Source organism: Rhinoderma darwinii, chromosome 9 (genome assembly GCF_050947455.1).
Source record: "Rhinoderma darwinii isolate aRhiDar2 chromosome 9, aRhiDar2.hap1, whole genome shotgun sequence".
NCBI lineage: Eukaryota > Metazoa > Chordata > Amphibia > Anura > Rhinodermatidae > Rhinoderma > Rhinoderma darwinii.
Genome location: NC_134695.1, coordinates 107,253,033 through 107,270,157, shown reverse-complemented (window position 1 = coordinate 107,270,157; position 17,125 = coordinate 107,253,033).

The window sequence follows — 17,125 nt, the reverse complement described above, 5'->3', positions numbered from 1 at the left end:
ATGTAAGCGTCGTCTTTACCAAATCTGTACTTTTATCAATGAGAAAGGTTAAAACAACAAGCAATAGACAGACGACAATTACAGAGAGAGAAGAAAAAAATGTAATGGTCGGGCACTACAGCGAGGTAGCAGAGTGGAGGGAGTTAGCGGTCAACTACTCAGAAAATGCCTGAGATTACTTCAACAATCGGCAGAGTTGCTGGATTCTGAATATCAGTGAATGTGGCCAAACATTTAGATTTGTACCGGGGAATTGTAGACTTCCAATGTCTAGGCAAAACCTAGTCTGAATAAATGGAGGAGAACCTTCTTCTGGAAAGAAATAGATCTGGAGAGAATGGAGCGGAGAAGGCATGTTCGAAGAGAGCATTTATTGCCAACCAAAATGGTGCGATGTGCCTACAATCCCATCAGATGTCAGTAAGCGTACCTACCATTCCCCCACAGCTCCAACATGTCTCCAAACACTCCATGGGTAAAGCCCATGGAGGACCACCAGGAGTCCTGAACCAACATGTATGTAAAAGTTTTTCTAGTTTTGCACAAAACACTTTTTACATTTTTTACAAAATAATTTGTTTTTGTGACGCTGCATTCGAAGATGAACTGCATAGTTTTTCAACTAATCTAGTCCCCATGGCAGAAATATGTCTTTCCATCTGGCACCTCCAGCAGACTCCTTTCAGTCCAGTTTGATTTCTTTTACCTCAGAGTTCCTCTTTTTCCCTTTTTTTTTAATTTCTTCTATCCCCCTTTTTTAGAACTATTTCTAACAGGGGCTGTGCAGGATTAGAAAAATATGGCTGCTTTCTTCCAAAAACAGCACCACACCTATCCACAGGTTGTATTTGGTATTGCAGGTTTGCTCCATTGAAGTGAATGGTAATGAGCTGTAATACCACACACAACCTATGGACAGGTGTGGTGCTGGTTTTTGGAGAAAGCAGACAAGTTATCTTATCCTGGAGAACTCTTTGTCATGGATTGTTCTTGTGCGGAGATGCTCCCTGCATTATCCCTTTTCCTTTATGGCCGCTGATATGTACTATTCAGCTTTATGGCCTCTGTGGTAAGTACACTGCCAGTCATTAAAGGGTTAACACTTCAGACCACTGTGGGTGATGTCACAATGAACGAGGCGGCAGTGGTAAGAAACTCCTGCAGTAATGACGATGAAGGTGCTGATGTCATAAACACAAATGTTTATGACATAAAGAAGATTCCATATTAGAAGGTTTTACTGCCACGTTCAGCGCCATATTGGATGGGACTGAGGACCTTGAGCTTGACTTCCCCACCAATGCAGGGAAACCCTTCACCCCAGACCACTTCTTCATCACAGTGATGCCATCCTCTTCATACGGGTTGTCTGTAATAGAGGAGGTTTTCCAGCAGGAGATTCCCCCCCTATTAGCCAGAGCGGAGACAGGTGCTACAAGGAGGCATCTGGAGGACCCGTCTCAACCGAGCATCGCCCATTCATTTTAATGGGTACCCAGGAAGAGAGACATCCGCCTAGCCAACCAGATCAGCCGATTTATGTGTTTCATGTCGTTCGTTCATTGTAATGTCTTTCCTTGAAAATCTGAGAAAATGTACAAATTCTGTTACAAATTCTATTTTGGCACCTTCTAAGCCCAGAGGAAGGGCAATCCTCCAGCCATGGTTTCCCTAGAGGTTTCCCCCACAGGGGGTTTTTCCTTTCCTGCGTGCTGGAGGGTGACTCTTCGTGAGTCGGAGGTTTGCCATTTTGGGTTTGGTCATATAATATAATAAAAGTTTTGACCATTTAACACCCAATTATAATGTTTTGTGTCTTTATTTTGCATGACTTGGGGTAAGTCGAGGGTTTGGATAAAGTGGCCACAGCAGCCATTTTATTAAGATATAAATATAAAAGTTAGTTAGCTCAATTAACCATAAATAAATAATATCCATATTATTTATTAACAAAAACAATAATAAATCAATAATGCACGAACCATAAATTATAACCCAAACACGTCAGACACCACTGACAAACAAACATTAACACATAGACTAGGAGAAGTCCTTGGAGCTATCATTAACTTTTTATGTTACCGGCTATCTGCCCCACCATTTTACCCCCAGCCGTAAAAACCCGGCTCAGAGGCACCAATATTCCTGGCAGATGCCGTAGGGTAACTGCCACCTCTCCCAAGGGATAACACCCTAAGGAAACCACACTATCCAACCGCCAGACAGTGTCCTTTTATCTTTAAAATCCGAGGAGATCCATACCCACGATGCACCCCCCCCCATAATTATTTGTCTAACTCCAAGGACTCCCCAGCCACAGTGAACAGGCCTTGACCCCCTCAAGCCTGAGAGTCCCGCCACAACAAAATAGCCCTCTCAATGCCATCCTGCAAGCCCAAGCACCACAAATCTGTTCTCACATCATTCAGGTGACACATCTGCACTCCAATACACTCCAACTCCAGCTTCCAAGTCCCAGTGCCGAACACATATGCCACCATTCCGCGCAACACATGCAGACACCGCCCTGTTAACTTTTATCCTGGCTTTGTTGATCTGCTCCACCGACCATGCCAAACGCCAGGATTTTCTAGGCACAATATCCGACCACACCATGATCAAGTTCGGGTACAATGACCACAGGTGCAACAGATCGTGTTTTATGTCCCGAACCAACTCACGGAACGGGCGGGCCCCAAGATCGTTGCGCACAAGAAATCATCTAAATAATGAATGATCGAATCCACCTCCGCCACAGATTTGACCACCCATTCCAAAAATTAGCTAAACGCCTCAAAGTACTCACAAGAAATGGAACAACCCATGGGGAGACACCGATCCACATAAAAACTGCCCCCCCCAAAAACACCCCAGTAAACTCTGATTATCCGCATGCACCGGCAACAGCCGAAAAGCTGCCTCGACATCTGTCTTGGCCATTAACGTCCCCCTACCATGGAAACGCACCCATTGCACCGCCGCGTCGAATGACGTATACACGACCGAGCAAAGCCCTTAGGATAAGACAAATGGTGAATCAAACGGTATTTGTTCGCCTCCTTCTTCGGGACAACCCCCAGCAGGGAGACGACCAAACCCGGGATGGGGAGAGAACTAAAGGGCCCCGCCATGCGCCCCAAATCCACCTCTTTTGCCAATTTCTCCCTAACCACGTCAGGATGCTGGTAAGCTGACTTTAGCTTTTTTATGGAAAAGGGGACCCTGTGAAGAGGGGAGGGGATACAAAAACCCACATTAAAATCATCAAACAACAACTGCGCGCTGGCCCTGTCCGGATAACTATTTAGAAACCTGACCATCCTTTCCAGCTTCACTGGCATCACCCCCATGACTGGCGTTAAAACCCCCTCCCTCACCTCGTTTTCCCTTGCACAAGCATTTAGATGCCCCATGGGACGCCCCATTGCATTGAGATCAAAGGTGCTTGAACTTGCAACCTGCACCGAATTTAGACTGTCCCTCATTGTATTGCCAGCACAGCCCGAGCTTTGCGTTGTCTCCTGAGCTGGATTGACCAGATTGGCCTGCTGCCCCCCCCCCACGCTCCCGGGAAAGGACTGGCCCGGTCGAACCGGAGCCGTTACTCGAAACCACAGGGCAATATCCTTGTGGTCCCACCTAATATTGAGCCGAACCGCCTTCCGTTGTCTAAACTGCTCGTCATAACGTAGCCAAGCTACCCCCCATATACCCTATGGGCTTCCTCCATGACATCCATATAGCAAAATAGGGGGGAGCAATGTTCCAGAGCCTTTTCACCAATAACACTGGCCAAAATGGCGAACGCTTGCAACCAGTTTACATATGTCTTAGGTTAACGACGCTTTTCCTCCTCCTCCTTCTTACTCTCATCTCGCTACCCCTTCTACAGATTACGTTTTTCCAGGTGCAACAATGAAAAAATTTCCACGTACTCGTCGTTCCAAATTTTTCCCGAACTTCCTGCTTCAAGTTTGCCCCCAAAGGTCCTTCAAAACACACATAAACCTCCCCCCGGCTTTATCGTCCAACCAAACACCATCAACCGCCGTCGCCGAGTCGGTCTGAACAGACACAGCCACCGATTCCGTATTTGCTCCTACACTCGCAGCGACCGCCGCCGGGGCATTAAACCCTACCCCACCAGCCCCCACACACGCCGCCACAGGAGACCGTCGAGCCGGCCTAACAATTCCTTGATGCAACCGACCAACTCTCGCAGACTATACCCCCCACCCCCAACATTCACAAACCCAGACGCCACATCACATACCCGCTCCCCAACCGCGGAACCCTCCCCTGAAACAGGAGACATAAGTATAGTAGGAAAAGGTAAAGACGGTGAAAACGACTCACCGAGCTGCACAGGCGCTGTGGACCCATCAGCTGTACCGTCCTGTCCACGAAGCTCCCCATCCTCAAGGTCTTCGGCAGATCTGGTCCCCGATCCATGGCAGCACGCACAGGTGTGCTCAACGGCCGGAACCGAGGTGGGGGAGGGGCGGGCTCCCAAGCTCTCTCTCTGGCAGTCGACCGGCACCGGAGGGCCGGCAGCTCGCCGCCCAGAAGTCACCCTCGAAACGGACGACCTAGGCCTGCGCCCAATGCAGGTCCCTTGCTTCCTCCGGATCGCCGTGGGGCTCCACCCCCAGCTGGCACATCACCAGGGGCAGCCGTCCGAACCATGGAACCCGGCGTAGAGTGGAGGGGTGACCGGAAGTAGAGGCCGCATCCCCCCCCCCAACTCCGATGGACTCCGCCGCAAAGTGGGATTCCTCCCGACCCTGGCACCGGCTGCAGTATCAGTGCTGCCAGACGCCCAAGGCGGAGGGTCCCTCACAGGGCTCCCTCTGCGGCGCCGAGTCCGAGGAGCCACGTTGGGGCTCCGCCTTTCTGGAGGACACGAGCGCCGGGCCCGGCGCGGGGAAGAGACAGCCGAAGGTACCGGAGCGTTGGCCACCGCTGCAGCTCGTTCCTCCAACCAGGCGGGGCAGAATGCAGCAGCCGTCGCCCGCATCTGCTCAATGAACTGCTGCGCTGACATGAGGTAAGATGGCCGCCGGATGGGAGATGCGTGGATGGATGTCTTACTCCATGCGCTGCTCCCGACCAAAAGACCGGGAAGTCAGCACAGTTCCGGCAAACCCTCACCGGATCCCCTCCCTCTCCTAGACCCAACCCCTCCACTAACCCTCACCTTTGGCTGTGACACGATCCTCCCTCCTATCCCCGTCATGTCTGGCCTGCCCTCCACTGTGGCAGGGTCCGTCCGGCCTGTGTTTTCTTTGGTTTGGTGCTTGGGATTTTGGATCTATCACATATCACAAAATCATAAGGCCGGACATCTACTTCCCATACTGACATAGAATGGAGACAACAAGCGTTGCAGCACAATTAAGTGTACACATCCTTACATTAAGATATTGTATTACGGTCTGTAGCCTTTGGTGGGAATATATTAACCTTTCTACAACAGTTTACTAGCGCAGAAAATTCACAAAATGCGCAAATGTCGAATTTTTTTGGGGCAAAAAAAATGGACGAGGCTTAGCAGAAATGGCCAACAATTTTACTATAATTTACGCCAGTAACTGATGTAAATTATAGCAGAAATCTATATGTATAGTGCGGGCCAAATTTTTTTTTCTGGGTGGTGTAACAAGGCAAAGGTCCGTGCCAGACCCATACCTCCCCCCAATCAGACTGTATGCCCCCCAAATCAGACAATAAAATACATTTTAAAAATGTACTTTAACCCCTTCCCGCACATTGACGTGCAGGTTTACGTCTGTGCTTTGACAGTTAAACGCAGCGCGGCGCTTCACCGCAGCGGCGGTTAGCTGTGCAGGGTGTCTGCCCTGCATTCCCCGTTGCCGATCAGCGGCCCATCGCCGCTGATTTCGGCAGTTAACCCCTTCGATGCGGCTGTCGATTCCGATCTCCACATCGAAGGATTTTAGCGCCAATCAGCAGCCCCCACGTGAAAAACCGGGGGCTGGCGATGGTACCCATGGCAACCGGACGCCAGAAAATGGCTTCCGGGCTGCCATGTACAGAAGCCTATGAGGACCAGCCGGAGGCTGGTCTTCGTAGGCTTCCTGTCAGTGTGACTGTTACGTCACAATGACAGTTAGAATACATTACACTACGTAGGTTGTCTAATGTACTCTAGCAGCGATCAAAGCTGCAAGTCTAAGTGTCCCCTAGTGGGACAAGTGAAAAAAGTAAAAAAAAGAATAAAAATGTTTTAAAAAAAGTGTAAAAATAAATGTTATAAGTGACCTAAACATGAACTGCTTTTTTTTCCTATAATAAGTCTTTTATTATAGGAAAAAAATGAACACGTAAAAAAAAAGTACACATATTTGGTATCACCGCGTTCGTAACGACCCCAACTATAAAACTATAATATTATTTTTCAAGCACGGTGAACACTGCAAATAAAATAAACGAAAAACAATGCAAGAATCAGTATTTTTTGGTCACCACCCCTCCCAAAATATACAAGAAAAAGTGATCAAAAAGTCGCATGTACGCCAAAATAGTACCAATAAAAACTACAACCCGTCCCGCAAAAAACAAGCCCTTACACAGCTTTTTTGACTGAAAAATAAAAAACTTCTGGCTCTCAGAATATGGTGACACAGAAAATAATTTATTTTCGAAATAAGTTATTTTATTGCGCAAACGCTGCAAAACATAAAAAAACCTATATACATATGGTATCGCCGTAATCGTACCGACCCGCAGAATAAAATATAATGGTCATTTATAGCCCAGGGTAAACGCCGTAAAAAATAAATAAAAATCATTGTCCGAATTGATGGTTTTTGGTCACCTGGCTTGCTGAAAAATGGAATAAAAAGTGATCAAGAAAACCGCATGTACCCCAAAATGGTACCAATAAAAATTACAGATTGTCCCGCAACAAATAAGCCCTCACACAGCTCCGGTGGTGAAAAAAATAAAAAAAAGTTCTGGCTAACAGATTATGGCGATGCAAAATGTGCAGAGCGTTCCAAAAGCGGATAAGATTGGGCGCCATTTATAAGTGCGACACTGGCCACATATCTGCGGATTATTATTTATTTACCCCATTATTATACACTCTTATTATGCCCTGATGTACTCTGCCAAGCCTACATGTGCCTCCACATTATAAACTGAAATGCCAGCAAAACGCTAAACAGAACAACTGCCAAGCAAAATCTGCGCTCCAAAAGCCAAATGCCGCTCCCTCCCTTCTGAGCCCTACAGCGTGCCTAAACAGCCATTTACGTCCACCGATATGGCATCGCCATACCATGGAGAACCCGGTTAATATTTTATGAGGTATTTGTGGCACAAACTGGGCATAACATATAGTGCACTAAAATGGCACATCAGTGGAAAATTGTAATTTTCACTCTGCACCATTCGCTGTGCATTAAACCCATCGTGCACCATGACTTAATAGCATGTCGTGGTGTGGGGGGTGATAAATGGAGCGTCTCACGCGCTGAGCCCGCACCATACACTGTGTGTTACAGCTGATACCCGGGACTGACGAACAGAAACAGCGAACACGCTGTTACAGGAGCATGTAAAAATGACAATATACTGCAATACTTTAGTATTGCAGTGTATTCTACCAGTGATCTAACGATCGGTGGTTCAGGTCTTCTAGGGGGACTAATAAAATATGTAAAAATAAAAAGTAAATAGTTATTATTAGTGGAAAAAATTAAATAAATATTTAAAGTCCAAAAAGAAACCCTTTTCACATTTTTTCTCTAAAGTAATGAAAAAAAATTAAAAAAAGACACAAAATTGGTATCGCTGTGTCCGTAAAAGTCCAAGCTATTACAATATACCATTATTGAACTCGCACGGTGAACGCCGTGAAAAAGAAAGAATTTTAAACTGCAAAATCGCAGTTTTTTGGTCACCTTGGCTCTACCAAAAAATGTAATAAAAAGTGCTAAAAAAAGTCTTATGTACCAAAAAATGATAAAAACTAAAGCTCGTCTCGCAAAAAATAAGCCCCCACACCACTCTATTGACGGAAAAATAAAAAAGTTGTGGCTCTCGGAAAGCGGGGAGGAAAAACTAAAAAGAAAAAAGCAAAACATGGATCAGTTCGGAAAGGGTTAATTACTTTCTAATGAAAAACATTTATGACCACATGTGAGGTATAGCCGTACTCGGGAGAAATTGCTTTACAAATGTTGGGGTGCATTTTCTTCTTTATCCTTTGTGAAATTTAAAAAATGCACAATTTTAGTGGAAATAATGTTGATATTAATTTTCACGGCCTAATTCTAACAAATTCTGCAAAAGACGTGTGGGGCCTAAATGCTCACTATACCCCTAGATAGATTCCTTAAGTGGTGGAGTTTCCCAAATGGTGTTACTTTTGGGGGGCTTCCACTGTTTCGCTCTCTCAGTGGCTTTGCAAATTCGACATGACACCCAAAAACTATTCCAGCTAAATTTGAGCTCCAAAAGCCAAATAGTGCTCCTTCCCTTCTATGCCCCGGTGTGGGTCCAAACAGCAGTTTATTACCACATATGGGGTATTTACGTAATCAAGAGAAATTGTTTTACAAATGTTGGGGTGCTTTTTCTCCTTTATTCCTTGTAAAAATTAAAAATGTCTAAGTTCTTACAGAAAAAAAGTAGATTTTTGCCTTTACAGACTAAGTCCAATGAATTCAGCAAAACAACTGTGGGGTCAAAATGCAAACTTTACCCCTAGAAAAACTCCTTGAGGGGTGTAGTTTCCAAAATGGGGTCACTTTTGGGGGATTGCCGCTGTTTTCATCCCTCCAGTGCATTGCAAACGCGACACGGCACTGAAAACTATTCCAGCAAAATCAGAAATCCAAAATCCAAATGGTGCTCCTTCTCTTCTGAGGCCTGCTGTGGGTCCAAACAGCAGTTTATTATCACATATGGGGTATTACTATAATCGGAAGAAATTGCTTTACATATGTTGGGGTGTTATTTACTTTTATTCCTTGTAAAAATTTTAAATTTCTATGTTTTTTCACAAAAAAAGTAGATTTTCATCTTCACATACTAATTCAAATAAATTTAGCAAAAAAACTGTGGTTTCAAAATGCTAACTATACCCATAGATAAATTCCTTGAGGGGTATAGTTTCCAAAATGGGGTCACTTTTGGGGGGTCTTTACTGTTTTGGTACCACAAGACCTATTCAAACCTGACATGGTGCCTAAAATATAGTCTAGAAAAAGGAGGCCCCAAAATCCACTAGGTGCTCCTTTGCTTCTGAGGCCTGTGTTTCAGTCCATTACCGCACTAGGACCACACGTGGGATATTTCTAAAAACTGCAAAATCTGGGCAATAAATATTGAGTTGCATTTCTTGGGTAAAACCTTCTGTGGTACAGAAAAAATGTATTACAAATGAATTTTTGAAAAAAAAAATGAAATTTGTAAATTACACATCTACTTTGCTTTAATTCCTGTGAAACGCCTAAAGGGTTAAAACACTTTCTGAATGCTATTTTGAATACTTTGAGGGGTGCCGTTTTCAAAATGGGGTGATTTATGGGGATTTTCTAATATATAAGGCCCTCAAAACCACTTCAGAACTTAACTGGTCCCTGAAAAAATAGGCTTTTGAAATTTTCTTGAAAATATGAGAAATTGCTGCTAAAGTTCTAAGCCTTGTAACGTCCTAGAAAAATAAAATAATATTCAAAAAACGATGCAAACATAAAGTAGACATATGGGAAATATAAACTAGTAAGTATTTTGTGTGGTATTACTATTTGTCTTACAAGCAAATACATTTAAATTTAGAAAAATGCTAATTTTTGCTAATTTTCTCTAAATCTTGGTGTTTTTTACAAATAAATATTGAATTTATCGACCAAATTTTTTCCCTAACATAAAGTACAATATGTCACGAGAAAACAATCTCAGAATCACTTGGATAGGTAAAAGCATTCCGGAGTTATTACCACATAAAGGGACACATGTCCGATTTGAAAAATCGGCTTCGTCCTGAAGGCCAAAACAGACTTAGTCCTGAAGGGATGAAATGTACAGCAGGCCGCAGCACGTAGAAAGTACTGATGACAGGCCGCGTTGCAGCTAAAAGATGCGACACATTTATTAAGAGCCATTCGCCTGTTAATAAATGTGTTGCATCTTACTCCAGCAAACTGTTTAATAGGACTGGTGTATGAAACGCCAGTATTAAAGGGAATGTGTCGCTAGAAATATATATATATTTTTTTCAGTTAAACAGTTAGTATATAAATGATTACACATTGTTTTAACTTTTTTTATTTTTTCACAAGTCAGGAAATATTATAAATTAGATTCTAATTTATAACATTTCTATGTGCTGGTCACTAGAGGGAGCAATTCCCAAAATTGCAGCATTGGCATGTGGTAAGGCAACCTCATTGCCTTATGCTGCAAATTTGGAGTAGACACACTCGCTCTGCCCCAGCACACACCAGTAAACATCCCTACCAACTTTCAAATATCTAATCTAAGTAATCTCCGCCCAGACATACCCGGTTCAGCCCACTCAGTATTATGTTCACATAGGACCCCCCACACAGTATAATGACAAATAGCTGCCCCCATACAGTTTATTGCACCCTTAGCTACCCCTAGTACCAGTGCGCACATATAAAGCGCCAGTGCCCATATAGTAGTGTCACACACAGTGCCCATGTAGATCCCCCCCAGGGATTCCACTCCAGGAGGAGCCACTGCCGTCACGGTACATATATGGACAGTGACGTAAGGCATTCCCTATAGGAGTAGAATCCCTGTCCAGAGCGACGGCCACGCTGTGGCCAGGGATTGCACTCCAGGAGGAGCCCTTGATGTAATTGTACATATATGGACAGTGACATCAGGGGTTCCGCCTAGGAGCGGAATCCCCGGCCAGACCATCGGCAATGCAAAGGCAGTGGATTCCGCTCCAGGAGTAGTCCCCGACGTCAATGTTCATATATGGATAGTGACTTAAAGTAGCGCTGTGCCCGGGAATTCCTCGGCGAGTGGTACTGATACAGAAGCAGGGAGCTGACGATCCCTTACATTAGCATTGGATTAAACTGTATCTGCATCCTGAGGACGCAGATACAGTTGACACCAAGACATACCACCGGCCGCTTGGGACAGCGTAACACCGCCCGGAATCCTGGACTGTCCCGCTGTATCCGGGACGGTTAGGAGGTATGCAGTAAATAGGACAATGCACATGCGCAGATTCCACAGTAAATGCTTGTTCATGAGCATGCACAGGAAGAGATGCTCAGTTTGCCATTAGGGTGATGACTGACGGATTAGGCCTCGTTCACATCTGCACTATTGTCTCTGGTAAAATCACGGCCCACCGCCTGACGGAAAGCCAATGGAACCCACTAAAGTCAATGGGTTCCGTCGGCAGGTGGCGGTGTCCATTGTGCGATGGAACCGTTGCTTCCGTTATTCCTTTGTTCTGCACCACTGACGGAGCAGAACAACGAAACAAACACACCAACGCAGGTGTGAACAGGACCTTAGAGATATTACTGAAAACAGCAGCTAGCCATAAACTGAAATACACTGCAGGTACAGAAGACAAATGGTAGACCAATTAGAAATGTGATTTATTTAGCAAAATACATACGAGGCAATTAAAAAAAAAAAACAGTGCAAAGGTGTACATAGCCTTTAAGCAATCAGGAGGCATATTTTCAGATTCTGTTGGACTTCTCCCATATACCGGCGTTTCAGGCATCCTATTGGTCCACGGTGGCCTCAATGCCCACCCCATTTACTTCTTGTTTAGCCACAATGCCCACACGCCACAGCAAGCTGACAGTGCCCACCCTAATGGTATATACAGGGGTGATGGAGATTTTATACCGAGATATTGGTGGGCTGGTACATACACGGATAATGGTGGTTATATATGGGGATGACGGCTGGTATATACAGGGATGATTGGAGTCCCTTATATAACCCCCATATTCCCTGTATGTTACCCCCAAAAGGAGAGATCAGCAGCACATCGCAGTCCAAAACTCATGGAAAACTATTTTATGTTTCACCCATCCCACCCATCGCTGGATTTGGGTATACTAGCACACATGACTAATATGATAATATTTTAATATAGAATTGTACATCCTAGTATAATAGCTAAAGAAAATTAGCTTATGAGGTTTAGAGTTAGTTATATGTCGAAATTTTGATCTAAGGTATGCGCACCGTGACGGGCGGTAGTCATGTAGACTGAACGCTTCCATGATTTGAATACGCTGTGACGTGGCACATTGGGTCACTTGAACGTGGTATACAGTTTACATCAACACTTTCATGACATATCTTGTGGTTCGCGCTTGGGCATTGGAGATGAAGAAGACTGGAAGTCAACATGGCGTTCTGGCCCGGATGAAGAAGAAAAGAGAACATGAATGACTCCAATCTGAGAAGATGTCACCTGTGAGTCACTGAATTTCACCACACTTATATTTATCAAATGAGTTGAAAAATGACTAGAAAATATAGTCAAGACATTCACAAGGTTAGAAATAATGATTTTTATTTGAAATAATAATTTTCTCCTTCAAACTTTGCTTTCGTCAAAGAATGCTCCATTTGCAGCAATTACAGCATTGCAGACCCTTGGCATTCTAGCTGTTAATTTGCTGAGGTAATCAGGAGAAATTTCACCCCAGGCTTCTAGAAGCCCCTTCCACAAGTTGGATTGGCTTGATGGGCAGTTCTTGCGTACCATACGGTCAAGCTGCTCCCAAAACAGCTCTATGGGGTTGAGATCTGGTGACTGCGCTGGCCACTCCATTACAGACAGAATACAAGCTGCCTGCTTCTTCCCTAAATAGTTCTTGCATAATTTGGAGGTGTGCTTTGGGTCATTGTCCTGTTGTAGGATGAAATTGGCTCCAATCAAACGCTGTCCACAGGGTATGGCATGGCGTTGCAGAATGGAGTGATAGCCTTCCTTATTCAAAATCTCTTTTACCTTGTACAAATCTCCCACTTTACCAGCACCAAAGTAACCCCAGACCATCACATTGCCTCCACCATGCTTGACAGATGAAAAACACCGAAAAAGGCCATACTTACAAATGGACACAGCTAGGCCAGAAATGCTGATGAAAGGGCGAGCAGGTGCTTTAAATTATAATAATAGCCACTCCCACTAGTCTTGAGGGGAGTGGTGTGTGGTGCATGGGATGTGTAGTAAGAAATAATAAATGAATAGTGTGTGTGCAAGTGTAATACTATAAGTGAAATATAGGGGGCAGTAATAAATGAAGTGCCTCAATAGAAATAAATGGATAATGGGGTGCAAGTGAGTGAAACATGGAGGGATAGTGTGTACGTCATGAGGCACAACGTGTATAGCCAGGTAGAAGCCTATTTGTGACGCCTTGATAATTCATAGAGCGGGCTACCCTGCTTGCTATGCCAAACAACAACACACCATGCTCTCCCAGCATCAAGGACCCGGCTGTGTCCAAGAGAAGCGAATATACATAATAATGAAAAATACCTGGGGTATTGGTAATCATTTTGGCCAAAAGGACGCAAGCTCGCAATCCACGACAAGGATCCCCAGACTTGCGAGTCCCTAACTCCTAAACTGGAACAGAACGTTCCTGATGCACAAACAGAACCGATAAAAACACAGGGACATATACAAAAAAACACCGAAAAAGGCCATACTTACAAATGGACACAGCCAGGCCAGAAATGCTGATGAAAGGGCGAGCAGGTGCTTTAAATAATAATAGCCACTCCCACTAGTCTTGAGGGGAGTGGTGTGTGGTGCATGGGATGTGTAGTAAGAAATAATAAATGAATAGTGTGTGTGCAAGTGTAATACTATAAGTGAAATATAGGGGGCAGTAATAAATGAAGTGCCTCAATAGAAATAAATGGATAATGGGGTGCAAGTGAGTGAAACATGGAGGGATAGTGTGTACGTCATGAGGCACAACGTGTATAGCCAGGTAGAAGCCTATTTGTGACGCCTTGATAATTCATAGAGCGGGCTACCCTGCTTGCTATGCCAAACAACAACACACCATGCTCTCCCAGCATCAAGGACCCGGCTGTGTCCAAGAGAAGGGAATATACATAATAATGAAAAATACCTGGGGTATTGGTAATCATTTTGGCCAAAAGGACGCAAGCTCGCAATCCACGACAAGGATCCCCAGACTTGCGAGTCCCTAACTCCTAAACTGGAACAGAACGTTCCTGATGCACAAACAGAACCGATAAAAACACAGGGACATATACAAAAACACCGAAAAAGGCCATACTTACAAATGGACACAGCCAGGCCAGAAATGCTGATGAAAGGGCGAGCAGGTGCTTTAAATAATAATAATAGTGGGAGTGGCTATTATTATTATTTAAAGCACCTGCTCGCCCTTTCATCAGCATTTCTGGCCTGGCTGTGTCCATTTGTAAGTATGGCCTTTTTCGGTGTTTTTGTATATGTCCCTGTGTTTTTATCGGTTCTGTTTGTGCATCAGGAACGTTCTGTTCCAGTTTAGGAGTTAGGGACTCGCAAGTCTGGGGATCCTTGTCGTGGATTGCGAGCTTGCGTCCTTTTGGCCAAAATGATTACCAATACCCCAGGTATTTTTCATTATTATGTATATTCGCTTCTCTTGGACACAGCCGGGTCCTTGATGCTGGGAGAGCATGGTGTGTTGTTGTTTGGCATAGCAAGCAGGGTAGCCCGCTCTATGAATTATCAAGGCGTCACAAATAGGCTTCTACCTGGCTATACACGTTGTGCCTCATGACGTACACACTATCCCTCCATGTTTCACTCACTTGCACCCCATTATCCATTTATTTCTATTGAGGCACTTCATTTATTACTGCCCCCTATATTTCACTTATAGTATTACACTTGCACACACACTATTCATTTATTATTTCTTACTACACATCCCATGCACCACACACCACTCCCCTCAAGACTAGTGGGAGTGGCTATTATTATTATTTAAAGCACCTGCTCGCCCTTTCATCAGCATTTCTGGCCTGGCTGTGTCCATTTGTAAGTATGGCCTTTTTCGGTGTTTTTGTATATGTCCCTGTGTTTTTATCGGTTCTGTTTGTGCATCAGGAACGTTCTGTTCCAGTTTAGGAGTTAGGGACTCGCAAGTCTGGGGATCCTTGTCGTGGATTGCGAGCTTGCGTCCTTTTGGCCAAAATGATTACCAATACCCCAGGTATTTTTCATTATTATGTATATTCGCTTCTCTTGGACACAGCCGGGTCCTTGATGCTGGGAGAGCATGGTGTGTTGTTGTTTGGCATAGCAAGCAGGGTAGCCCGCTCTATGAATTATCAAGGCGTCACAAATAGGCTTCTACCTGGCTATACACGTTGTGCCTCATGACGTACACACTATCCCTCCATGTTTCACTCACTTGCACCCCATTATCCATTTATTTCTATTGAGGCACTTTATTTATTACTGCCCCCTATATTTCACTTATAGTATTACACTTGCACACACACTATTCATTTATTATTTCTTACTACACATCCCATGCACCACACACCACTCCCCTCAAGACTAGTGGGAGTGGCTATTATTATTATTTAAAGCACCTGCTCGCCCTTTCATCAGCATTTCTGGCCTGGCTGTGTCCATTTGTAAGTATGGCCTTTTTCGGTGTTTTTGTATATGTCCCTGTGTTTTTATCGGTTCTGTTTGTGCATCAGGAACGTTCTGTTCCAGTTTAGGAGTTAGGGACTCGCAAGTCTGGGGATCCTTGTCGTGGATTGCGAGCTTGCGTCCTTTTGGCCAAAATGATTACCAATACCCCAGGTATTTTTCATTATTATGTATATTCGCTTCTCTTGGACACAGCCGGGTCCTTGATGCTGGGAGAGCATGGTGTGTTGTTGTTTGGCATAGCAAGCAGGGTAGCCCGCTCTATGAATTATCAAGGCGTCACAAATAGGCTTCTACCTGGCTATACACGTTGTGCCTCATGACGTACACACTATCCCTCCATGTTTCACTCACTTGCACCCCATTATCCATTTATTTCTATTGAGGCACTTCATTTATTACTGCCCCCTATATTTCACTTATAGTATTACACTTGCACACACACTATTCATTTATTATTTCTTACTACACATCCCATGCACCACACACCACTCCCCTCAAGACTAGTGGGAGTGGCTATTATTATTATTTAAAGCACCTGCTCGCCCTTTCATCAGCATTTCTGGCCTGGCTGTGTCCATTTGTAAGTATGGCCTTTTTCGGTGTTTTTGTATATGTCCCTGTGTTTTTATCGGTTCTGTTTGTGCATCAGGAACGTTCTGTTCCAGTTTAGGAGTTAGGGACTCGCAAGTCTGGGGATCCTTGTCGTGGATTGCGAGCTTGCGTCCTTTTGGCCAAAATGATTACCAATACCCCAGGTATTTTTCATTATTATGTATATTCGCTTCTCTTGGACACAGCCGGGTCCTTGATGCTGGGAGAGCATGGTGTGTTGTTGTTTGGCATAGCAAGCAGGGTAGCCCGCTCTATGAATTATCAAGGCGTCACAAATAGGCTTCTACCTGGCTATACACGTTGTGCCTCATGACGTACACACTATCCCTCCATGTTTCACTCACTTGCACCCCATTATCCATTTATTTCTATTGAGGCACTTCATTTATTACTGCCCCCTATATTTCACTTATAGTATTACACTTGCACACACACTATTCATTTATTATTTCTTACTACACATCCCATGCACCACACACCGCTCCCCTCAAGACTAGTGGGAGTGGCTATTATTATTATTTAAAGCACCTGCTCGCCCTTTCATCAGCATTTCTGGCCTGGCTGTGTCCATTTGTAAGTATGGCCTTTTTCGGTGTTTTTGTATATGTCCCTGTGTTTTTATCGGTTCTGTTTGTGCATCAGGAACGTTCTGTTCCAGTTTAGGAGTTAGGGACTCGCAAGTCTGGGGATCCTTGTCGTGGATTGCGAGCTTGCGTCCTTTTGGCCAAAATGATTACCAATACCCCAGGTATTTTTCATTATTATGTATATTCGCTTCTCTTGGACACAGCCGGGTCCTTGATGCTGGGAGAGCATGGT